The following is a 27,407-nucleotide window of genomic DNA, read 5'->3' as shown; positions in this document are numbered from 1 at the left end:
AGAGCTTAGAAGGATTAGAAGCAGTGCCTTGTAAACCCTTTCCAAGATCTTAAGAGCATCCCTGGAAAGTTCCCCCTGTTAAACATGGGGATTCTGAGAAGGTTAAGATCCTTGTCTCCAGCTGTCTCACAGGAAGCCAACATAGTTGAGTTGATCTCGAAGAAAATTTTGCATATGGCTTTTGTCTAATTAAATGGATTATAAATCAAAACACAGGAGACCTACAAAATGTTTAAGGAAATTGGTCAGCTTTGACTGAAAAGGACAGAGACAGTCCAAAGTGAAAAGAGGCCTTGGCCATTTTTTGTGAGCAGGAAGCAAGCTTGAGAGGGCTTCTCATCTGAAGGACAGACGGTATCTTATAGCAAAGAAAGAATAAGGAAAAGGGAATAACCAAGCGCTAGAGAGCAGAACCAAGAGCCTCAGGAAACTGCGTCTGGGAGGCAGGAACAAGCCTAGTCAAAGAATGTGCAACAAGTACCCAGATTTCAGAACTATTATGGACCAGGGTCTGCTGTGAGTCTCTTATTTCTTTCTTCATGAATAGGAGTGTCTAGGGAGGTGATTCAACCTTTAAGTGTTGAGTGTGTAGCAGAGAGACAGTGTGTTTCTTTATTTTAGAATTCATCATATTGAAAACAACCATCCTAGAAGTACTGCACCCAAGAAGCCTCACTTGCACCTAGATAGCTTAGATGACAAGATCCTGGACTTGTTAGTTGATGAAAAAATGGATTGAGACCTGAGAGGGCTTGGGGAAGGAATAATTGTAGTTTGCACCCTGGAATGCAAAGGAAGGTGTGTAAGTAATTGTGACCACAGGTGAGCTGTGGTGGCTTTAAAACATGAGCTCCAATTTATTTGACACTACTTCCATCAAAAGGTGGGCTTGGGCTTCCCTGGTGGTGCAGTGGTTGGGAGTCCACCTGCCGATGCAGGGGACACGGGTTCGTGCCCCGGTCCGGGAAGATCCCACATGCCGCGGAGCGGCTGGGCCCGTGAGCCATGGCCGCTGAGCCTGCGCGTCCAGAGCCTGTGCTCTGCAACGGGAGAGGCCACAACAGTGAGAGGCCCGCGTACCGCAAAAAAAAAAAAAAAAAAAAAAAAGGTGGGCTCTATATCCACTGTCCTTGCACCTAGGTAGGAATGTGAGCAGCTGCTTTGACAAATAGGTTACTGCCTAAGAGATGCTGGGTGACTTCTGAGGCTGTAAAATGAAAATCAATGCAGCTTCTGATTTGTTTGTTGGAAAACAAACAAATGTGTCTCCATGCAAGAAGTCTGGCTACCCTGAAGTACCATGCCTGCCGTGAAGATGCAGAGACATGAAGAGGTCATGTGTAGGTTATTCAGTGGGTGGTCCTAGTCTTCTAATAATCCCAGGTCAGGTGCCCAACATCGGAGTGAATGACCTCTCAGATAATCCCAGTCCCTAGCATTTGAGTCACCTCAGTGTCATCGACTGGGAGTCACGGACTGGAAGTCAGAGCCACGCACAGCAAAGCGTCTCAGTGTGTGCTGTCAAACACCTAACCCACAGAATTCATGGACATTATAAGATGGTTGCTTTAACCCATTAAATTTGGGGGCAATTCATTACACAGAAATAGCAACCAGAGTAGGATCTCATAGAGAAGTTGTGAGTTACCATGGAAAGCACATAAAACTATTCCTATTGGACATGTAGTATTTAACAATATTAGATATAATAACGATGATCGTTATAAATACATTTCATTATATATATTATATTAACGTCGAGATTAGAGAAAACTGCCTTTACCCTTATAGCGCATTCATTTAGCAGGCTGGGAAGAGAGATTATCTGTTAAGGCTGATTACCAGAAATTACATACTAAGCCCAGAATTTCTGCAGCTTGAGGCACCTGGGAGAACATGGTCACCTCCTTTGCTGACATCATACAAAGGCAGAGTAACTGACACCTATTAAATATCACCTGTAGTGTTAGCCAGTCCCTGTAAATCAACTCCCAAGGATCTCATATTCTGTTCTCCCAAGTCAAATTCAGCATAGTGGCTTTTTCTTAGGCATTTCTACTCTCCAAGTTATTTCACTGAAGTTGAAAGCACTAATGTCCCTAAAGAATATCAGAAGAAAAAAAAAATAAAACTTTTCATAGAGCAATTCACTTAGAATTAAACCAGGCCAGCACCTCAGGTAAATGCTGTAGGTTCGACAGTTGTAATAAAGTCTTCATCCTTCAGTTGAAGACCATTTAAAAGATCTTCAGAACAATTTAAAAGATCTTCAGAACAATGTTACTTTGTTAAGAAGAGTGTTATTTTGATTTAGAAAAATGAAAAAAAAAAAAAAAGACCATTTCCCTAAGTGCTCAGATATTCACAAGACAATCCTATGCATGTAAACTTTCAACAAACTTTCCCTTTCAGTATCATTGGTTATTTTAGTTTTTCATAGCATGGGCTATTCTACATGATAACTAAAGAGTTGTTAAAACGAAAGGAAATTGAGAGCATCACCCCCATAAAGATGAAGAAAAGTAAAAAGAATTATCAAAGAGATATTTACAATACTTAAATTTAAAGGCCCATGAAATGTTGAGAAATAGTAGCATAAGTAAAGAACACTTGGCAATATGTTCATGGAACAGAAGTGAAAGATAGCATGCATTTTTCTACAAATTCTTTTGACACTAGAAAATTCTTGGTTTAGCAGCTGTGAGATTGACATTCAGACAGTAAAGAAAAGCCATAAGTTAGGTTTCACTTATCTAAGGCAAATAGAGAGTTTAAACACAGAAAGGTCAGAGTGTGGGCAAACTCTGAATAGCAATGAGCTAGCTTTTTATTTTCATTATTTTTTAACATCATCATTATTATGAAAGGCTCGATTTGGGTCTTCATCACTTCATCACTAAGGGAAGATACTAACTAATGGGTCTTATTCACTGCAAATAATAAACTATGTTGATGAAAAATAGGGATTTGATTCCTTTTCCCACTTTTATTTATCAAACACTTAATGGTATTTATTTTGTCTCAATGAATCTTCCTAGCATTTTAGAAATATTAACTCATTTTAATTCTCATAACTGTGAGGAATGTCTCACATTTGTCACTATTTACATATGAGGAAACTGTGGCACAAAGATGTCAAGTAATATTGCCGAGGTCCCACCACTAAAAGTGGCAAAGCTCACATTTGAACCCAATTAGTTTTCTTCCAGACACGTTTTTAACTACCTTGCTCTGTTGCCTCTCCACATGTAACATGCAAGAGATTTCTTCTAATTCTAAGCCATGACATTTCTATTATGCGCTCACTGGACACCAAACAGAATCCCTGAGTAAGAAGGTAACATTGCCAGTCACAGGCAAATCCTTTACTGTGTTATTGGCTAATGATAAGCAGATATCACTTCTTCCAAAACTTGAATGTACTACAGTAGTCGTTTCATACTAAATGGTCATAGAGAAAGTAGTTTTAGATTAAAACAAAACCATCTTGCTGGAATTTGAATTTTTAAAGCTTTGTAAAATTTACAATAACAAATCTCTTTCATATTTTGTAACTTTATGAAAATTAATTTTGAATAAAACTGCAAAGTAAAACTGCTATGGATCTAAGTCTGCACAACTGGAACACAACTTTCAGCCACCACGAAGCACTCACAGCCCTACACCACTGTGTGGAACTTGTTTACCATTAAGTGTTTAGGTTTACAGGTAGGAATAATTACTCTCTGTTAAAAAATGTGACCATTTGTGAAAACATAGCCGGTGCCTCACTTAACAAATGTTTGTTCACTCTGTATCTCACGCCTGAGCTTTCCAGTGCCCTGCAGCACTGCGTGTCCAGCGGTTTCCTGGAGCCAGAATTCTTTCCTAAGAAGCTCTGTTTTTAATGTTGACATCAAAAGCACAAATCCTAAAGAATTCCAAGCGCTCCTGTGTATCAGAGCCTGTGTATTCTCTGGCAGCGGCTGGGGGAAGAGAGCCCTCTGCAATTGTCTTCTTTGCCTGCCGCATCCAGATTTGCACCAGATGATGAATGGAGCCATCACGTCAGGAACCCCACACCCAGAAACACTCTGCCTGCTTCTGCCTTTTGTTCTAAGAGCCAAGTCTCATCACCAGTTCCACCCTTGTGTCATGCCTATTTCAATTATTTAACAGGGTTGCAGAGACAAGGGAGAGAATTAGTATTGAATAGATGTCATTTCTCATCCCCACCTGGAGGTTATGAAGGCGGCTGCAAGTGGCTCGAGGTGATTTCGTGGAATGAGCCGGGGGAAAGCAATGCTCACACTGCCATCCTCCCCCTTCAGCGGTACCTCAAACCTAGAGATTCTAAATCCATCTTGGCATCCTCAGTGCTCCCTTTGTGCTGCAAAGAATCGAGTTAAATGTTGGGTAATCAGCAAGTTCTAAACATCCTGATTAATAAAACATGGGTAGCTACACCTGCTCCTCCCATGATCCTAGACACTTCCGCATCAAGAATTTTGTTCTACAATCTTTCAAACACAGTGATCACACTGAGTCTCATTAAATCAGCCATAAATTCATAATAATTTCCAAAATCCACACCCGAGGAGTTTTAACAATCTACCTGCCTAACTGAGCCCACAATTTAAAAACTACCGACGAGGGTGTGTTGGCAATTACTTTTTTCATTTAATAGTCAATAAAATGTGTTATTCAGTCTTACTGATTAATGCAATTATCCACAACATCTGTTTTAAACAAGAAAAATTAATGTGAATTATGCTAATTTTGTTTCTGAAAGCAAATAATAATATGGAAATTTCCTGGTTTTCATTATAGAAAAGTCTTTCAATACTATTCGCATGCTCAGTGGAGTTCACGCTAAGCACATGGGACTCTAATACACAATTTAGACTCAGGAGAGTCCTTGGAAAGTGTACTTTTGGAAAAATGAAAAGTGAATTAGCCTTTCTACCCCCTGGCATTCTCCCTGTAGCGTCGGGCTCATTCCTGCTCAAAATGCATTTCACTTAGATAATACAGAGCATTCTGGGTAAATGCGCACAGGTTATTCATAAATTAATGTTTGTGATGGCTTTACCTGGAACCCGGTTCTCTCCAACCTCAGAGGTTGGCTGCTACACTTTGGCAAAGAATCATTTAGGACCCTGTCATGCTGTAAGTGACTTAACATCCAAACAAGAAAATGGCTTAACCAATAAAGAACATATATTGAATCATTTTGTTTGGTTTTGAACAAGGTTTGGTTTCTAGCAAGAATTGACCCCATGGCTCAACTGCCATCATGTAGAACGTAGGTTTTCTTTCTCTCCTTCTGTCCTGCCTGTTTCCAAGTCAGATTCAGCATCCACAGCATCTCTGGTCCCCTTGAAACGCCAACCTTTTCCCTCACAATATCCTGTTACAGACCTGCAGTCCTCATACAAACCATTCAGAAGAAGAGAGCTAGTCTACTCCAGAGGTTTTCAGGAAGAGTAAGGCTTCTCTTCCCAGGAAGTTTACTAAAGGCTCCATGTGTGCTATCGATTCTGATGGAGCTATGTTTCCAGTGCTGAGCCATTTCCTATGACAGAGTATTATGATATACGATTGGTTTAAGCCCATCAAGTCTGTCCTGAGTCACCTGGCTGAACATGGCAGGGCTGGTTCTCTGAGCACTGTTACTAGAAGGCAGAATGAATGATGGGCAGCAGACAGCAGGTGTCCACTGAAGGTGAGTCCCACCCTGCCTTAGCTAAACCTGCCTTTGGGGACAACCGTGTCCCTGGGTGTCCAGAGTGAAGCACGGTCACATGGTTATATTAAAGGAGTAACAGAAGAAAAGAAAAGGCTCTCACTTTTGAAATGAGATCTAGCAAACTTACTTTTTTCTGCGTTTACCAGTAAACATACTTTTTTCTCTAGGGGACAAGCTTGAGATGTTAAGTGAGTTTCTCAAGGTTAAAAGGCTTTGGTGAAGCCAGGACTGCATTTCAGGTACTCTGAATCTCAGTACAGTATCCTCCCTACCAAACTCTTTTGAGCATTATTATTTAGTTTCACCTTATTTTCTAAATTTTAATAAAATTAATTCTAGGTATATTCTATAAATTGGACCCATTTTATATTGCATCTAACCTATGAGTCATGGGCAGCTAACCCTAACAACAAGAAACCCAAACTCCCCCATTCAGAGGTTAGCAGCTTTGAGGGTTACATGAACTCTTTTAAGTTTGGGGATTGTAATTTTGTGCCTTGAAAGAAAAAAATCAGTAAATTCAGTAATAATAGAAAGGACAAAGAAAATGGCAGTCAGAAGGCCCATGTTTTTGTCCCAACTTTACCACTAACTACTCATACAACGTAAGCAAGTTATTCATCCTCTCTGGGTTTCAACTGTAGAATTAAGAATTTTTAAGGGACTTTCTGATTCTGGAACCCTTTGATCCACAAATTTTGGTTAAGCAATGGGAAAAGTCTGAGGTACCTTAATTGTAAAGAAACATAGAATTTGGAACTAGATTTGGCTAATCTCAAATTAGGCTCTGGCCCTGAGATTAAATATGTTATTTAACTTTTATGATTTTTCTATGATTTTTCTAATTCTAAAAATAGAATAAATCTATAATATAGCCACTATTTCAAAATGAAGAATATTCCAAAAGCCATATTTTTTTCAATTCGCCAAAGTTCATGAAGGGATTGCCAAGTAAGAGATCAGCCACTACTTGGAGTAAGGAAGGGCATCCCTTTGGGCTATCACTGGAAAGACAAATAGAAGATCTTGAAAGGGGTATCCTAGGAAAAAGGAAGGGAAGTTAAAGATTCTTTAAAAAAAAAAAAAAGGAAAATTGAAGTAGAGAAATATCATAAAATTGTGAACGCAGGGAAGGAAAATGTACATATAAACAGAGGTTTATTTGTTTTTGTTTTCTTCTCCCCAAAACCCTTCTAAAGCACGGTTGTCATGCATGGTCAGTTTGAGAGTGAGGAAAAGTAGGAAGGAAAGGGTTCCAGCCTTTTCTCCTCTGACGTGGCCCCCATCATCTGAGGAATGATGGAGTGTGCTGATGGAGGCCTGGCAGCATGCAGGGCCAGTAGCAGTAACACTGGGCTTGGTCCCTGGTTTATCTCCACATTTGAAATACAATGGATCTTAGGGACATTTGCTTATAAATTCCACAAGGTCATGAGGAGTATGTGCTACAGGTTAACTAAACACTGGACTTTGTACAATCCTTATAATTTCCTGTTATAGAGTAGGAAATTAAAATACCCCTGAGGTCTAAGAATTTGATTATTCCCCTTGTAAGAGACAGATGTCTTATAGGCCCAGATCCCTAGTGTGAATTAATTGCAGCCTAATAAGTGATGTTAATCTATGTAAAACAGAAGGAAAAGACTGGATTAATAGAAAAGTGGCCATTTGGAAAAGCATGCAGATGAGTGTTAAAGAAGCTAAACTGGTCAGTCTCTGTCTTCAGTGAGAGGAGGAGAGCTCTGGACAGGCCTGGAGCTATGGTGCTCATCAGAGGTGTGCTTCCCCCATGGCCTTCTCAACATCCCGGCTTTCTCCAGGTGTAGACGAACTAACCCCACCCCAAACCATCTGACTTCCCTCCTGATTCCATGCTACGAAGGACGGTCTGATTACGAATTTCCTTTCCAGAACTTTCCTGCTTGCAGTCAAGCATTTCATCACTAAAATAAATATCTCCAGGTACAAATTAATAAATTTGACCAACTGCATTGTACATATACCTTCTGTAACTTTGATTAGTCCATTCACTTCGTAAGAGATGGATCATCTCTGGTTGTGCTGATAAAATCTTGTGTCTGAAGGCACACTACCCTTTAACTGCCCAAGGACCTCCAGAGCCGATGTCTCTGGAAGATGAATCTGCATCCTTCGCTTGAGCACTAATACAAACTATGTCCAAACTGGATGGATTATGTTATTTTGTGTTTTGCACTTCCAGGGTTGTTGGGAGCCAAGAAGTTTTCGCCATTAGAAGATGGCCGACACCCTGCTTCTCTTCCTGATTTATGAGCTAGAAGTTCGCGCCTAAAATGAAAGCCCGCGCACGCAGCACCAATGATTAGCCAAGTACTTCCCTCATTCTGAATCCCGCCCCCCTTTCTCTGCAGTGTATAAATACAGCTACCGCAGCAATAAAAGTTTGAGGCTTGATCAGGATTTTGTCTTGCCTCCATTCTTTCGCGTCTCCTGCCCTTCCCCCTTTTTTCAACCCCCACAGGTTCCTCCTCGGACTCACAAGGATTTGTCCTGCTGGTCGGGACTCCCGGGGACGCCCGGGGCCGTACACAATTGGCGCCCAACGTGGGGCTCGAGGAACGGATCCTGACGGAGGTAGCACGCTTACGAACGCCTGGCCAGGCACCCACTGAGCCGCCTCGAGACTTACTCGAAAGTGCAGCTTGATTAGGTCCCCGGAGGACTGGCCGCCCTTCGGCAGTCGTGACCTGAGGATAAGGTAAGCGGAGCTATAAATATGGGACAGGAATTGAGTTCCCATGAACTCTTTCTTCAGGGGATCGAGGATTCCCTCAAGATGCCCTAATCCTCAAATTAGGATTCCCTAATTTAATTAGGGAGATTCTCATGGGTCATTTTTTTGACCCCGATGTCCAAAAGGTTGTAGAGACCGGGGAAACAATTCTTAAAGCAGCCTCTCGTCTCCATTCAGCTTGTCCATCCGTTACCATTGATATGGGTTCAAATGAAGAGTTCCCAAAAATTCCAGAAACCGGTCATCATTATCCCACAGATGATAAAGTTATCCCAAAGATTTATCCTTCCCTTACTGCTATTAAGGGTGATCCCAATGATGACCAGCTTTCCCCCCAAGATCAGGAAACTCTCGATGAGCAGGCTGCTCGTTATCATCGCAATGATGATCCCTGGGGATTCCCCCTTTTGAAGCCTCCACCATCTTATAATACTCCTCATCAGATGCCTGCCTTTAGCGCCCCTGCTCCCATTGCCCCCCTGATTGATCCCCTTCGACAGGCTAAGATGGCCTTAACCCAGGAAATTTCCTCTTTGAGAGATGTTTTACAACAAAAACGGGAACGCTTGGATCTCCTAAAGGAGCTTAAGGCTCTTGAGGTGGAGCTTACTTCTTTTAATGTCTCGAACGGTCCCAATAAACCCCCGCTTCGACAAAAACCAGGATCCATTAAGTTAGCCTTCCCTGTTACTCGCAGTCAAAATTTACCCACTCAAGGTGAAATTCAAGCTGAAGATAGTGAGGAAGGGGAAGAGGAAGAGGGAGAAGAATCTCCTGAACCTGATGAGGGACCAGATATTCATAATTCTTCTGGGGGCGGCCCTTTTGAACATAAATATCGCCGCCTCAATTTAAAACATATAAAAGATTTAAAATCTGCTGTCAATAATTATGGGCCCACAGCCCCTTATACATTGGCAATCTTGGAGGGATTAAGCGATCGCTGGCTGACCCCAAATGATTGGCTTACCCTGGCTCGGGCCACCCTTTCTGGGGGAGATTTTGTTTTATCGCGCACTGAATTTGCAGAAAATTGTAGAGAAACTGCCCAAAGAAATGCTGAAAACAGAACTTCCCGATCATGGACCCGAGATAAATTACTTGGCCGTCCCCCCTATGAATCCAATGAGTCTCAGGCTGCTTTTCCCCCTGGTTTGTTGGCTCAAATACAACATGCTGGCCTTAAGGCCTGGCGCCGTCTTCCGCCTAAGGGTTCGCCCACAACTTCCTTGGCAAAAATTCGCCAGGGACCAGAAGAGCCTTATTGTGAGTTTATTAGCCGCCTCACGGACGCCGCCGAGCGTGTAGTGGGTGATAGTGAAACTGATAATGCCTTTGTTAAACATTTAGCTTATGAAAATGCCAATCCGGCCTGCCAAGCTGCCCTTCGGGCTCATCGTGGTGGTAGCCTGGCTGATTACATTAAGTTGTGCTCCGGAATTGGTCCCTCCCATTCTGTTGGTCTTGCAATTGGAGCTGCTCTAAAAGATTTTATTAAAGATACATCCGTCCTAGATAAACAACAAAAAACTTGCTATAATTGCAAACAACCTGGACATTTTGCCCGGAATTGTTCATTACACAGACAAGGACAGTCATTAAAGGCTAACCCACAACAACCCCAATATCAATCCCGGGCTCCTCCCACCACCGTTTGCCCTCGTTGTAAAAGAGGCAAACATTGGTCTTCAGAATGTTTTTCAAAAACGGATATAAATGGCCAATTGCTCCCCAAAAAACAGGGAAACTTTTCACGGGGCCAGCCCCTGGCCCCTTCCTTGGAACCAAACCAAGGGGCAATTCGGTTTGTTCCTCAAAAATCTGGACAAGTTCCCTGCACCCAGATGTTGGCTCCCTCTGTCGAGCCACACCCGGAAGCGCAGGATTGGACCTCTGTGCCTCCACCGACTCAATATTAGTCCCAGAACAAGGAGTACAACCAATTCCCACAGAAGTTTATGGCCCCCTGCCCCCAAATACTTTTGGTTTAATTTTAGGAAGAGGTAGTTCCGCTTTGGCTGGCCTCCAAATTATACCTGGTGTTATTGATAATGATTATTCAGGTCAAATTACCCTTTTGGCATCTGCTTTACAAGGCCCTATATCAATCCCTAAAGGTCAAAGGATAGCACAGTTAGTATTGTTGCCCCTAAATTCTTTAAATAAGAGCCATACTAATTGTCCTAGAGCAGATGCTGCTTTTGGCTCCTCAGATGTTTATTGGGTCCAACAAATTACTCCTGAAAGGCCACTCCTAACCCTGTGGTTAGATGGAAAGAAATTTGAGGGTTTAGTCGATACAGGAGCCGATGCAACAGTTATTTCGGAAAAATATTGGCCCTCCTCTTGGCCTTGTACAGTGTCTATAACTCATTTACAAGGCATAGGACATTCTACCAATCCTAAACGGAGTTCTAAAGTTCTTACATGGATAGATACTGAAGGTAATACTGGACAGGTACAACCTTATATTTTGCCACATATCCCGTTGAATCTTTGGGGACGTGACATCCTGTCACAATTAAAGTTAATCATGGCCAGCCCCAATGAGGTGGTGACCCAACAAATGCTAAACCAAGGGTTTCTACCAGGCTTAGGCTTAGGAAAAAATAATCAGGGTATTACACGACCTATTTCCCTGGCATCTAACATAAATCGCCAGGGCCTAGGCAGTTCGCCTTTTTCTTAGCGGCCATTGACCTTCCTGTGCCCCATGCGGACAAAATACGATGGAAAACTAATGATCCCGTTTGGGTGGACCAATGGCCTCTAACAGAAGAAAAACTTACAGCTGCCACAAAGTTAGTGCAGGAACAATTGGCCGCTGGACATTTAGAAGCCACTACTTCGCCATGGAATACCCCTATATTTGTGATAAAAAAGAGATCTGGCTCATGGCGACTTCTCCAAGATCTTAGGGAAATTAATAAAACAATGTTTACTATGGGAGCTTTACAGCCTGGCTTGCCTTCTCCTATTGCCATTCCAGCTGGCTATTTTAAAATCATTATTGATCTTAAAGATTGCTTTTTTACTATCCCTCTCCATCCTCAGGATAGAGAGCGTTTTGCATTTAGTCTCCCAGTAATTAATTTTAAAGGCCCAATGCCACGTTTTCAATGGAAGGTCCTCCCGCAGGGTATGGCCAATAGCCCCACCTTATGTCAAAAATTTGTTGCACAAGCTGTAGACCCTCTTAGGGCTCGTTGGCCTGGTATCTATATCATTCATTATATGGATGATATTCTTTTGGCTGGAAAATCAACTGATGAACTCCTTAAGTGTTATCAAGATTTAAAAGATAATCTTGCTTCCTCTGGCCTTCAAATTGCTTCAAATAAGGTACAATTAAAAGATCCATACTATTATCTTGGTTTCGAATTAAACAAAAAAATAATTACCACTCAAAAGATACACATACAAGTATCACATTTGCAAACCCTCAATGATTTTCAAAAATTTTTGGGAGATATTAATTGGCTACGACCGTATCTTAAACTTACTACGGGAGAGTTAAAACCCTTATTCGAAATTTTACAAGGGCCATCAGATCCCTTGTCACCCCGTAGGCTGACTAAGGAGGCTAAAAATTCTCTTCAATTAGTAGAAAAGGCCATTAGATGTCAACAGATTACCTTTTTAGATTATGGTCGTCCCTTTAGTTTGATTATTTGTGCCACTGCACATACACCCACTGGAGTCCTATGGCAAGATCATCCCCTCTTGTGGATACATTTGTCCGTATCTCCTAATAAAGTGCTTAAGACCTACCCTTCCTTAGTAGCACAGGTTCTTACTTTGGGCAGAGAAAAAAGCCGTCAATTTTTTGGCAGAGATCCTGATCATTTGATTCTCCCCTATACCAAAGAAGAGCTTGGTTGGTTATTACAAACTGATGATAAATGGCTTGTTTCCTTATCCTCCTTTCAGGGTAATATTGATAATCATTATCCACCTGATAAGCTCCTTCAGTTTGCTAGAAAACATCTGTTTATATTTCCCAAAATCACTTCTGCTGTTCCTCTGGGAGATGCTGCCCTAGTATTCACTGATGGATCATCATCCGGTGTTGCTGTATTTGTTATAAATAATCAGCCCTATAGGGTACAGTCCCCCTTTTTATCAGCACAACTTGTTGAGCTTTTTGCCATTCTTCAGGTTTTTGAGATGTTACAGAATATCCCCTTTAATTTATATATGGACAGCTCATATATAGCTTTGTCCGTCCCCCTTTTAGAAACTGTTCCATATATTAAACCCTCTTCCAATGCTGTTCCCCTTTTTCAACAACTTCAAAGTCTTATACTTCGAAGACAAGCGCCTTTTTTTATTGATCATCTTAGGGCTCATACAGATCTTCCTGGACCCCTCTCTCAGGGCAATGATTTAGCTGATAAAAATGCCCGCCTGATGTGCACCGTAACCTCTGATTCTGTTTCTCAAGCTACTCAATTTCATCAGCTACATCATGTTAATGCACATACTCTTCGCTTAATGTTTAAGCTTACTCGAGAACAATCAAGACAAATTGTAAAAAATTGTCCAGGGTGCGTTACATTTTTACCTCTTCCACATCTTGGGGTAAACCCAAGAGGTCTATTACCTAATGAAATCTGGCAGATGGATGTTACCCATCTTGCTAAATTTGGAAAATTAAAATTTATTCATGTGTCCATTGATACCTTTAGCGGCTTTATATATGCCTCCCTTCAGGGAGGAGAAGCCACAAAAAACATTATTTCACATGTGCTCCAATGTTTTACAGTTTTAGGCAAGCCTCAAATAATTAAAACAGATAATGGGCCTGGGTATACCTCCCAGGCTTTCCAAGATTTTTGCACCCGGCTTCAAATAAAACATCTTACGGGAATTCCATATAACCCCCAGGGGCAAGGCATAGTAGAAAGAGCCCATCAAACCCTTAAAAATACCATTTCCAAGCTTAAAAATAATGATTTAACTGCTACAAAAAATTCCCCAAAAAATATTCTTAGTCATGCCCTGTTTGTAATTAATTTTTTACAATTAGATAATAATGGTAGATCTGCCGCCGATCGCCTTTGGCATCAAGAAACTAAAAATCAATATGCACAAGTTATGTGGAAAGACCCTTTGACCTTTAAATGGCATGGACCCGATCCACTCCTCATCTGGGGGAGGGGATCCACATGTGTATATAATACCAAAGAAGGTGGAGCACACTGGTTGCCTGAGCGCCTTATTAAACCTATAAGTTCTATAAAGTAATAAATTTTATCCAGGGCCCTTTTCCCTGAGATTGTATTTCTTTTTCTTTTTCAGAAAAAGATGGAGACCCTCCTAATATTGAAAGAGCGGCAGAGACGACATGAGCTATCCGTTGTGACCCTGATCCTGTCATCTTTGCTGGTTGTTGGACAGGCTGAAAGCACTCCCCACTTGCCTCAAAATTTAACCTGATACATTACCATCGCCTCGCCATTACAGAAGCAGAACCAAAGGATGATTCTGGCTGCCCCTCCACTGGAGCGGCATGAAACAGAGACATGCCTACCCCCCTCTTTGATGGAGGGTATGGGTACCGAGTTGAGTGTGGCAGCAAAGCATGCACAAGGGAAAACGTGTATATATGTATATACAAGGTAATCTCTGTTATTCCCTGTGAGTATACCTGAATTATGATAGAGGTTGGTATCTAAACATTGTTTTTGGCTTTTAGTAGCTAAGATTATCTTCGGCTCTGCCTCTCCTCCCCAAAAGATACCAAGAGCCGATGAGTGTGGACACACATACCTTGTCCACGGGAGGATTCAGGTCACTACTCCCTCACTCGGTTAATGCCCACCTCCTTAAAAGAAATAAAAAGGGAGGAGATGTTGGGAGCCAAGAAGTTTTCGCCATTAGAAGATGGCCGACACCCTGCTTCTCTTCCTGATTTATGAGATAGAAGTTCGCGCCTAAAATGAAAGCCCGCGCACGCAGCACCAATGATGATTAGCCAAGTACTTCCCTCATTCTGAATCCCGCCCCCCTTTCTCTGCAGTGTATAAATACAGCTACCGCAGCAATAAAAGTTTGAGGCTTGATCAGGATTTTGTCTTGCCTCCATTCTTTCGCGTCTCCTGCCCTTCCCCCTTTTTTCAACCCCCACAGGTTCCTCCTCGGACTCACAAGGATTTGTCCTGCTGGTCGGGACTCCCGGGGACGCCCGGGGCCGTACACACAGGGTTAGTTAACTAAATAGATAAATGATTATAATGTTATACCATGCAAAATACGTCAAAATGTATATGCATTATAAAGCTTGGGGTTAGATTTATTATTTTTTTTTATTTTTATTTTTTTTTAACATCTTTATTGGGGTATAATTGCTTTACAATGGTGTGTTAGTTTCTGCTTTAGAACAAAGTGAATCAGTTATACATATACATATGTTCCCATATCTCTTCCCTCTTGCGTCTCCCTCCCTCCCACCCTCCCTATCCCACCATTCCAGGCTGTCACAAAGCACCAAGCCAATATCCCTGTGCCATGCAGCTGCTTCCAACTAGCTATCTACCTTACTACGTTTGTTAGTGTGTATATGTCCATGACTCTCTCTCGCCCTGCCACAGCTCACCCTTCCCCCTCCCCATAACCTCAAGTCCGTTCTCTAGGAGGTCTGCGTCTTTATTCCTGCCTTACCCCTAGGTTCTTCATGACATTTTTTTTTCTTAAATTCCATATATATGTGTTAGCATACGGTATTTGTCTTTTTCTTTCTGACTTACTTCACTCTGTATGACAGACTCTAGGTCTATCCACCTCATTACAAATAGCTCAATTTCGTTTCTTTTTATGGCTGAGTAATATTCCATTGTATATATGTGCCACATCTTCTTTGTCCATTCATCCGATGATGGGCACTTAGGTTGTTTCCATCTCCGGGCTATTGTAAATAGAGCTGCAATGAACATTTTGGTACATGACTCTTTTTGAATTTCGGTTTTCTCAGGGTATATGCCCAGCAGTGGGATTGCTGGGTCATATGGTAGTTCTATTTGTAGCTTTTTAAGGAACCTCCATACTGTTCTCCATAGTGGCTGAACCAATTCACATTCCCACCAGCAGTGCAAGAGTGTTCCCTTTTCTCCACACCCTCTCCAGCATTTATTGTTTCTAGATTTTTTGATGATGGCCATTCTGACTGGTGTGAGATGATATCTCATTGTAGTTTTGATTTAGATTTATTATTTTTTAAGATCTTTGTCTATGTATTTTTTACAGCTTAAATCTTCTGGAGTGTAATAAGAGCTACGAAATAGTTTCCAAATTTTCTCTTTTTTTATATGCCCAAAAACAAACAAAAAACTAGATGTAAAGTTAATAGATTAGTATATTTGAAAGACTCTAAGTTTCTAAAAGAACAAATTAAATTGACTCACATTTAAATTAGCAAAGTCTTAATTCTGAAATTAGATGGTTTGCCCCATATGCACATGTATTATTTGGATAACTTTAGCACAGGCAAAATACATTAAGGAAACTTCAAAGGAAGATACGTCTCATTTGTTCAACCATTAGGAAATGTCCCCATGTATACCAGATGTATTGCCTTCCTTTGGAGAGAATCAAGACTTGAAATTACAGAAATCACTGCCCTGAATAGATTCTTTTTGCTTTCCACACACAGGGTATGCTGTTTAATTTATTCAATTTAAATGGCATTCACAACTATTCTGGACTATCTATTTAGTCCATCAAGACAAACAATTTAATGGCTCATAAGACTTAACAGTATGTTTCAATATACTCTTAAAGAGATACTAATTAACTCCATCCTATAGAAAACTAAGATGTACTTGAACCTGAAATGAACTTCCCTTTATGATGCTCAGAACTGTCTCTTTAAGAAAGTAATATATAAGCTGGGAATTTCCTTTATTTCTCTCATAATTAACCCAATTTTCCTATAGAATGTCCACTGACTCAAACTGTGACATAGTAAGTGTGTTTGCCCCTGAAGAAAACACAGCTGCTCATAAACGGAAACTTTTTCAAAAGACTTTTGAGGATTTCTAAAGATGTGGCTTAACATCAATATCAGGATAAAGATCGTGGCTATTTATATTTGAGGTTGAATAATTTCATTATTATTTCTAACAAGGAAACAACCAAGTGTGATTTATTTAAAAAGTCACATAAGCCACTCGAGCTTTTTCTGACTCATTGCCAAGTAGACATGAACAGCAGGAGATTTCTGGTGGTGACATAATGCCAAAGAAGGGGGTGGGAATCAAAACAGTGTTTTCATTTCCAAATATGGTTCAGATGTTGATCATTATGGATATTAAACAAAATTGCCACCCAGTATTCTCATGTGAAGTTTCCTTCCAAATCATCTTAGGATCATGCAAAGAATCTAGATGATGAGTAAATAATGTATAACTTTCATAAATCTTGCTTTTAGCATTTTCATACCCATTTTCAGAATTGATCAGTGTCTCTCACTCCACTCCCCACCCAATAAACTTAAGAGATGGCTCTTTGATTGTCTAACAATCACATCACCAAGTCAAAAGAAAGCCATATCATAGAGAATAGTTCCAGTTAATACTTGGCTGATAAATTTCCTCACTTTGCAGATATTTCATTCTCAGAAACTCCACAAATACACCATGAGCCTACGGCAGCGCAATGACTGGAGTAAAAGTGTCTGTCACTACATGAGTCAGGCACATCTTCTGACGTTTCCTACAAACTCTAGACACGCCACGATCTGCTTGCTCTTCGATGACATTTTCAAAATCAGTACGAAGAAAGTACAAAGAGGCTACACATGTCTTTTCTCCCTTGAAGGTGATTCGAGTTCATTACTCTCTTCCTCTCAGGCTCTCCTTGACACTCCACTCCCTTTGTTTCTTTCGTTTTGGTTTTGTTTCATTGCCCCTTCTGTCCCTACCATCCATTCTTAAGAAAAAAGAATGAACATGCAGAACTAGACATGGGGAAAGTTCATTTTCTACAAAGCTAATGGGTCCTGAGGACTAGACAACAGTTATGTTGAGGGAACAAGAGGATTACAGATTCTAGCATTCTGTCTCAATATCCCTTTTAGGGGAACACAACAACATTTATAATATTTTCACCCAATATCCTTGAGTCTGCTCAATCTCCTTAAAAATGCTTTGAAATAAGTTCGCAGCATCTTTCAAGCAGTTTCACTTAGAACAGCCCCGGCTAGATTTCACTGCAAAATACAGCCTAAATGTAATAAGTTGAATATTCTATTTCTCTAGCCCATGTAAGTTTCAAATAACACTTGAAGAAAAACAATACAAATGAAACAGACATCAAACAAAAGTAATCCACATACACCCCTGAGAATGAATATGGAAGCAGTAGATCGTATGAGGCAGTGAAGTCCCGTCCTAATTCATATTATGTCATCAGCAACACAGCTGTCACAGCTCTTACTTCTCTGTCACTTCGTTAAGAAAGTTATTTTCAAACATTCTAGCTTAAAGGGCAGTGGGCAAAATTAGCAGGCGTCAACAGCCCCACTGTCTGAAAATGAATGACAGCAATGTCACAGCCATCCAGGGCAGCCCTGGGAGCCATCCGAGTCCAAAGTGACTCCGTAGGATGTTTAGACAAAGAGAAGTTTTTATCTTTCAAGCAGCAACTGTCCTCAAGGATTTGGTTCCTTCGTTCAGAAAATAAAGGTTACACTTAATACGTTTCCGTTAGTTACCAATGATTCCCTTCCAATGGACCATCACACACTGAGAGGGGCAGCCCAGCTGCTCTTAAGCCGTGGCCACTCCTGGGGGCACACAGAGCAGTGCTGGCTGCAGCTGGCTTGGCTGTCCTAGTTGATCAAATCAAACCTCCTCTTACCTCGACTTCCTTGTTCTTCTCTTTGTTTCTGCCCATTGAACTTCTCCCATTGCTGGCCGTCTCCCGGGTGGGGATTACGGAAATCTGGTGGAGGGGCATACTGGCAGGGCTGCAGGTGGCCAGTCCCTGACTGGATGCCTTATCTCTTCACTCGCCCTGAGGGGCCCACCTGCACAATTGTTCATATCCTGGCTTTGCCAAGCTCAGTTCTAAACAAAAAGGGGGAAAAGAGTGTTTGAGACACTGTGCAGCAGAAGCCAGGGTCTCTGGCCAAAATGTCAAACACACTGAAAGGGAATGGAAAAGAAATGCAAGAGCAAATAATCCAGGGAGGGTTGCATCTCAAAAGAACGATTTACTGCAAGTCATAACTGCACCGCTTTGTCACTGGAGCATCCCCTCTCCCCTAAGAGCATTGTGGGAGACAATTCAATTTCTATGGTACCTAATAACTGTCATGGAAACCAAGGAAACGTAGGTCTCACAGGCCCTTATTAGCAACTGCTTCCTTTAATGGCACAGACTCCCATATCTGCAGCGGCTGCCACTTCTGTTTTTGTTTCTCCCTGATTCCCCAGGAGCCCGCTGAGCACCCAGAGACACCGCATCCTGCTGACTAGGTAAATAAGCAGAAGGCTGAAAAGCTTAGTGTCCTATTTGGAGCCAAAGCTCTTCCTTGAAAGATACGGCTAGCTGGCTGTGCCCTTAATGCACCACGATAATCTGCTTAGGTTAAAGGATCTGCCTTGAAGTGAAGAGAATCCAACGACGTGTTGAAAAAATAAGAGACAGAGAAAGAGACTGGGAACAAGTGCAAATGTCTTTCTTTGACCGGTTATTAGAGAGAGCTGCCTACTGCCTGCACTTCCTCAGTGAGACATCAGCAACAGGAGTCAGGGCATCCTTACTCCGAGGCTTGGAGCCCCAAACTGCCCATTTCTGCTTTAACTGCAACTCCTGTGCTCCCAGAAATATATCTGTTAGAACCAAGAGTATTTTCTCCTTGCTTTTCCAGGAAGGGAGTAGACTCTGCTAAGGACTTTACTGTCCTCTTTATAGATATACAATTTGGAGAAAATGAATGGTTAATCCAAATTTCTGCCCTTCAAATTAAAAAAAAAAATCCAGTCTCTCAGTGGAGTGAATTCTCAAAATATATTAACTTTAAAAAAATCCTTTTTCTCCTGTGATCATGCTTTGTTAGATTTGCTATTCTGTTTTTAAAAGGACAGACTTTTCTTTTCTTATTTTAATACACGCAATTTCTATTTTCCAGACGTTATGAGTAAATCAAATCTCCCACTATCTTTTGTGCTTCTTCACCCCCAAAAAAGCAACATTCAGGAAATTTGTATTTACATGTCTTCAGGCATTTGTGTTCAAATTTGTCCCTAATCACTAGGAGATATTCAAAGTAGTCTCTAGCTGCAATTCATCTCTAACTAGCTTTGTATTCTAACAATAACGCCATTTCTATATGACATTCCAATTTGTTTAAACTCGGGCAAAGATAAAAAGTGAAAAAGGTAGCATTCTCATTAGCAATTAAGCCAAAGATCATCAAAGATTGCTAAAACTTTAAATGTTTACTGAAATGAACACTTTGATGTACTTGCAAGTTTAATCTATTTTCAGCCTAAATTTGCCCCCTCACAGGAGCCCTGGCTCTCTGGCCACCAGGCTCATCTGGGAGATTTCATAACTGGGGGATGGTATCTGAGACTCACTTTACGATGGATTCAGGTTCAGCCTGTCTGCAGGGAAAATGTGAAGTAGATGCTTCTTTAATATATCACAGAGGATTCTAACATAAACCAAGTTTGAGAATCACCACAGCATATCAATAAAATAACCTTGGAACAATAAGCTATTGCAAGTTTACCTAGTGACAAATGTCTTGCTTTAAAATAGTAAAAAATAGAGTTAGATAACCCTAAACCTAGTATTTATTCATCATCTGAGGTCACAAAGTGTATCTGTGAAGCTTTAATGAAGGGACTAAAAGCCAAACTCTTCCAAAACGGCCATGTCCAAAGTTAAGTAGATAATGCTTAAACATTTCTGTAGCTCAAGGATCACATCTATGACCTGTAATTGTGAGGTTGGTATTTCCTTACTTTAAAAATAACTATTAATCCCGCTATCCAAAAGGACTGTCTTAATTAAGGAAAGGATGTAAACAGAAATCTGTAAATTTAATAGTGTGTGACAAATACTAAAATGTAAATTATGAACCTGTTTAGAAAAGTAGTATCGTCTGTGTTTACATCCATGAGAATTTCCGTAAAAAGCTAAGGCAGCTTTCCAGATAACTTAGAACTTAAATACTTTTGTTTAAAATATTCATTGAAGTTACAGGAAAGGAGATTTTTAGCTCGAATTAACTAAACTGGTGTCTTAATCCTTTACCTCATTATGCATGTGCTGTTATCCCTTGTTTGCTCTGAGGTTTTTTAAAAACTCAGATTTGAATTTCAAGTTAATTTTATTTATGTGGTTGAGTCATTTCAATTAGCTTTCTTTTATCTTAAAGTTTAGAATATAAATCAGGAAAAAGATTTACTTTGTCAAGTATTTTATACACTAAACAAGAGTTTAGTTCTTATTAACATAATAAACATGGTTTATCATGTCTTTTCAACTAAATGCTTCATATATAACAGGAATAATTAATAATCAGGATGTTTAATAAACACTTCCCTAGTACTGTATGAGGTACTGCCACAAATTAAGCTTTTAAAATTTTCAAATCAGGGGAAAAAAATGCTTTGAACACTCTGTGGGTTCTAATACTGTGCAGCCTTGGAACACTGGAACCTATACCAGCCAGTGTCAAGGATGCATTTATCTAACACCTTTGCTTAAGCAGCTCCCAGGGTGCTCTCCTAGCTAGAAGCATGAAGTCTCACTGGGATGACTCTTTATGTAACAATCCAAAGCTAAGAAAAAGGTAATGGAATGCATTTCTCCTGTGGGAGCACAGTCTATCTCGCACACTAATTAAACCCTACGGGATAAACAAGAAGCAGTGCACTCAACAGCTCAGCACTACCAGACACTGGCCCCCATATCAGAGAAGAGCCCCAGATTCTAGAATCACTCAGCTGATTTGTCTCTACATACACAATCAATCCTAAGACATGATCCAGATTTCCAAACTTGATTTTTGTGGATACTACTGACCATAATTATTGTTGAAACCACCCTGGAATATTCTCTCTCTACCTGGATACTATTCCACACACACACCTGAATTGCATTTCTTTTGGCTTCCAACCCCTGGCTCTGGGGACAGTACCCTAATTACTTCCTCTGGCTAATAACTGGGGTTTGCAGTTGATGATTCTAATGCTGGGACCTCCGCCTTTCTGAAGAGGTTCTGATTTGGTGCTTCTCCTTGCTCTCAATAGCCTCGGTTGTCTCTAGTTTAAAAGGAAAACAAAATGAAATATACATCTGATCCTCTACTATAAGACCTACCTCAGTCTTTGCCAGCTTCAAGAACTAAAAATGACCTCTAAAAGGTTTATTCAGTTTGATTGTAATTAAGCAAGAAAAGAAACACATTATTAGGCAAAGACAAGGAACCAAGTAAACATCTGCTAATGCTTTACTGGAGAAACTGATAATTGAACAAACATTTATTGAGCATCTTCTGTGTTTTCTGAACCATGCTAGGAATTAAGGAGCAGGAGGTAATATATAAAATTATGTGGGACAATCTCAGTAGTCAAGCAATTTGCTGTATCTTTAGGGGGATAGGACTTCCACAGGTAAGTCAGTTTGAAAAATACATGGTACAATACAATCAACATTCAGAACATAATATAGAATATTGAATGTAAGGGTCAAAGAAGGTTTGAGCACCAAGAAATCATTATAGGTCTAAATAGTTCATCTTAAGGAGGAACTGGGGTCCGGGTTGGGGCTTAGTAGAGAGAAGGTGATCAAGTCACTTCAAGTCATAGAGATGAATGTGAGATTGGCAGGTTCAAGTTCAGGACACTATTTTTAAAGCCACAGAAAATTTGTTTCAGGTTATCAAGTTGTTTAAGCCATGTATGGCCATTCGAACGTGACACTGATTGAAACTTGGGAGGAAGAAATCAGGCCAAAGGACTCAAACAGAAAGTCTATGCAAAGCAGTATCAAAGTTATAAGTGCATTGCTAGAGGAAGTAATAAAGGTAAGAACTTTAAGAGAATTCTGAAAATGGAAACAAGACATTCTGAGCTGGGGAAAGGAGATTTCATAACGCATCCCTGTTGAATGGGAGGAAACCTGGATGGAATGACTTTTCGAGGTGCCATTGTACAAGGCACTGGATGGCCACTGTCACAGGTCATCAGGAAGAATGGATGAACAAGATAGCGTCACACAAAGACTTTATGCTAGCTGGTAAAAGAAGGGGAGAAAGGAACTTGGATTGAAAATGCTGTTTTTACTGGGGAAGTGTTGAACCATATGCTTATGTAGAGTTATGTAGGGTTAGGGAAAAACTCAAGCAAAATAAGATCAATGGGAATAATGAGAGGGGAAAAAAACGGAAATAATTAAAATTTCTAGTTCTGGGTTCATAAAAAATGTGCAATGTAATGAAGCATTTCTAAGATGGTGTGTTTTTCTGTGTTTTGTCTGATAGTGGGAATTCACTTTGTGATTATATTTGGCATATACAAGCATCTTTTGTAATTAGAAGAACATCCATTTAATGTAGACATTTTATCCCTGAAGATCTTTCAGAAGCAATCAGATGATCAACTTGCAAAACGGAAGACAGGATGATGGCTGGGATGAACTTTCAGAGTCCTTGATTTTATTCTCTGGAAAGCACTGGTCCTAATTTTGGACACATCTATTTTCTGAGGTTGAAGCAGATCACAACGAAGCCAAGGAATTCATTTCAGTCTTTTGGAGAATCAATAGCAGTCCTCACAGCCACATAAAATGTGTGATAATTACAGAGGCGCTGAAATAGTCAGTTGTACTAGTTTGTATTTTTATATTATGCTCATGACAAAAGAATATCATCAGAAACAGAATCTCCTTATTAATTTCATAGGACTGACCTTTGCTCCCTTCTAATTTGCTAAGGGAAAGTAAAAGAGGTCATTTCCTTAAATTATCTAAAAAAATGACAAGTTAAAAGTAATCAAAATTCTAAGGAACATAAGCATATATAATTATTTACTTAGCTTTGTGGACATAGTTTAGGATTAAATAAAGGCGAGTTTTTAATGTTCTATTTTTTTTTTCCTGGCCAGACAAATAGAACTAAAATTTTGTTTAAAAAACAAGATTTGTTTTGGAAAATAAAGTTAAACAGCCTTGCTCTCCCACCATATAAATCTACAAGTTAGTCTTTGCTAATGTGCTCTATAACTTTCAAAATATTAGTATATCTGGTTGAACAAGGAACAGATAAGAAAAAACAAATCTCTTAGGGCAAATATCTACTTTTTCACATATCTTCAGAAAATGGAAAGCAGTTATCCCAAAGCATGGCATCTAGACGGGAGACGGAATCACGGTACTGTTCAAGTCACTTGTTGCTTCAGAACCTTTCCACCCGGGTCTTTGAGGAATGGGGTGGGGGTCATTTTTCACACGGGTAGTGATGTTCTGCCCTCTGTATTCTGGAATGTCACCGTCAGCATCTCCAGGGTCTCAGGAACCCCAGCCTCCTCAGAGCCCAGCAGGAAAGCTACTCTCACACTTTCAATGACTTAAAGAAGGAAATAGTAGTTTCTCCTCATTCGTGTCAAAACTCTGACTTAATGCATCAGAAAATTAAAGAGCAAATTTAATTAAGTGCTTCTTGTATGGTTTTAAGATATTAAGCAAAGGACAGTTGGGCCCTGACATTCCTAATCAGGTGTACACACACACACACATATACAAGCACATGCACAAAAACACAAAACAAATAACATTACTTTGCACTCCTAAATAAAATTTAAGTCCAGATGTAGAGATACACATATCTGCTCAAATATTATTTATTTGAATTCTCTATAAATAAATTTTTCTTACTGGTCTTTATTCAGTGTAAATTGAAAATAGAATCATAGAATTTTATATTTGGAAGTAAAATTGGAAAGCACCCTAGAATTTTATAGATGACTAGATTAAGTCCCAGGAGACTGAATGTTGTCACATATTTGGAGACTAGCTGATGACAGAGAGAATGCAGAACCGTCTCCTGATTCACAGAGACTCCTCCCCTTTCACCATGATCTGGCCCAACCTTATCAGTATAAAGCTTAGATGTGTTCTATTTATTTATTTTTAATTTTTTGAAAATCAAGGGTGTTTATTTGTAATTCCGACATGCACAGACTTAATCAAAATTACATGCTGTCTAAGCTAGAGATTTTTTTTAACATCTTTATTGGAGTATAATTGCTTTACAATGTTGTGTTAGTTTCTGCTGTATAACAAAGTGAATCAGACGTATACATATATCCCCATATCCCCTCCCTCCTGCATCTCCCTCCCACTCTCCCTATCCCACCCCTCTAGATGGTCACAAAGCACTGAGCTATCTACCTGTGCTATGCAGCTGCTTCCCACTAGCTATCTATTTTACATTTGGTAGTGTATATATGTCCATGCCACTCTCTCACTTCATCCCAGCTTACCCTTCCCCCTCCCCGTGTCCTCAAGTCCATTCTCTATGTCTGCGTTTTTATTCCTGTCCTGCCCCTAGGTTCTTCAGAACCATTTTTTCTTTTTTTTTTAGATTCCATATATGTGTGTTAGCATATGGTATTTGTTTTTCTCTTTCTGACTTACTTCACTCTGTATGACAGTCTCTAGGTCCATCCATCACACTACAAACAACTCAATTTCATTTCTTTTTATGGCTGAGTAATATTCCATTGTGTATATGTGCCACATCTTCTTTATCAATTCATCTGTCGATGGACACTTAGGTTGCTTCCTTGTCCTGGCTATTGTAATAGTGCTGCAATGAACACTGTGGTACATGACTCTTTTTGAATTATGGTTTTCTCAGGGTATGTGCCCAGTAGTGGGATTGCTGGGTCGTATGGTAGTTCTATTTTTAGTTTTTTAAGGAACCTCCATACTGTTCTCCATAGTGGCTGTATCAATTTACATTCCCACCAACAGTGCAAGAGGGTTCCCTTTTCTCCACATCCACTCCAGCATTTACTGTTTGTAGATTTTTTGATGATGGCCATTCTGACCGGTGTGAGGTGATACCTCATTGTGGTTTTGATTTGCATTTCTCTAATGATTAGTGATGTTGAGCATCCTTTCATGTGTTTGTTGGCAATCTGTATATTAGAAATGTTTTAAATAAAAACAAGCTATGTAATGAATACATTTATTTATGCACATGATGCATTTATTTTGTCAGTGTTACCTGTTCTGAGACAAATATATTTTATGGTATACTTGTGAATTACATATATCTCCTCTTTGGAAACCTCATTTTACTAAAAGCTTTTAAAAGTTTTCTGGAAGACAGAAAAATATGCTACCTTCAATAACAAGTTACCACTAATTTCCCAGTTTTCGTAGCTTAAGGGTTTGTTTTTCTACTCAAAATAATACAATCTGAGAAATAACTGGATATAACCCCAATTGAGCAATGTATTTTTACAAGACCATTCAGTGTACAAAACTCTCTCTTGATCTTTCTGAGAACAAAAGTGCTTACTCTAATTTTTTTAAACCAGCGTGTATATTCCTTGCAGACTTTTAGACATAAGACATAGAATACCATCAGAACTTAATAATACCTCTTTTCAGTGAGCTACACTACTCCATGTTATGGGTTAAATTATGTCTCCCCAAGAATATATGTCAGAGCCTTAGCCCTCAGAACCTCAGAATATGATTTTATTTGGAGAAAAGGCCTTTCCAGATGTAATACATTTAAAATGAGTCATCAGCTTGGCCTCCAGACCAGTTCAACTGATATCCTCAAAAAAAGGGAAAATTTGGGCACAGAGATGGAGGGAGATGCCATGTGAAATTTGCAGCTCTGCTACCACAAGCCAGGGGACTGCCAAAAGCCTGGATCCAGCATAGATGCTGCCATAGGGTCCGGAGAAGTAGTCATCTCAGCTGACACCTTGTTCTTGGACTTTTAGCTTCCAGAATTGTGAGACAATACCTTTTTATTGTTTAAGCCATTCAGTTTTGGTACATTGTTGCGGCAGCCCTAGGAAACTGACTCCTACTGACAGGTCCTTTGAATCATTTTTACTATTAACCTTGTTCCAAAAGTGTATAAGTAATTTTTAATGAGCTACTGAAAATAACTGGGTATAACCCCAGTTGAACAATGTATTTTAAGAGACCACTGAGTATACAAAACTATCTCTTGATCCTTTTGAGAACAAAGTTGCTTATTCTTATCTTTTATACCAGCATGTTTTTCCTTGCAGAGTTTCAGAAATAAGTAAATGAAAGAAGAAATGAGCTACTCATTAATTGTGAGTAGCTAATGGAATGGTCCCAGAAGAGAAAAAGTGGACTAAATTCACTAAATATTCTCTTTGCATACACTGTGATTTTAATGCTCTAAATTATAATCTAATATGGATGAAAATATGTCAAAATTTGAATTTACCATTATAAAAACAATATCATGAATGGAAAATAAGGAACAACTGAAACCTTTACTCCCTATTGGTTGCTTACATATTTTGTTGATGAATTAATGCAATTTTGGCTAAACATTACCTACTCCATATTCAGACAGCTAAGATAGGTCTGATCTCTTTCTAGAAAAGAGGAAAGGAAGGATATATTCAAAGGATAAATTCCCATTTCTACATTTCAAATGCTGACTAAAAGAATTAATAAAAGCACTCAGATATCCTTGTTTTTAACTCTAGACAAAAGACTCTATTCCTCATCAAATCTAGTGACTTTTTTTTTCAAACTAGAAAAACACTTTCCAGTAAGAGGCAAATAACAGGTGTACAAAAATTAGAAAGCAATTTACTGAAATCTGAGCATCAAGAAAGACATGCTACTCAGATAACTAAGAAAATGGAAATTATATTCCAG

The 27,407-nt window shown here is 39.8% G+C and overlaps 1 protein-coding gene across 1 annotated transcript in view; it reads right to left on the bottom strand.

Moving 5' to 3' along the window:
• Window positions 1-27,407, bottom strand: part of MARCHF1 (membrane associated ring-CH-type finger 1) — an 853,225-nt gene that overhangs the window by 454,603 nt on the left and 371,215 nt on the right. Inside the window, exon 3 of the mRNA XM_073805601.1 lies at window positions 18,360-18,568. The gene's annotated coding sequence lies outside the window, so the exon portion shown is untranslated. The remainder of the gene's footprint in view (window positions 1-18,359; window positions 18,569-27,407) is intronic.

This window comes from Tursiops truncatus, chromosome 5 (genome assembly GCF_011762595.2).
Source record: "Tursiops truncatus isolate mTurTru1 chromosome 5, mTurTru1.mat.Y, whole genome shotgun sequence".
In the NCBI taxonomy this organism is placed as follows: Eukaryota; Metazoa; Chordata; class Mammalia; order Artiodactyla; family Delphinidae; genus Tursiops; species Tursiops truncatus.
This window is presented reverse-complemented; position numbering and strand designations above follow the sequence as displayed.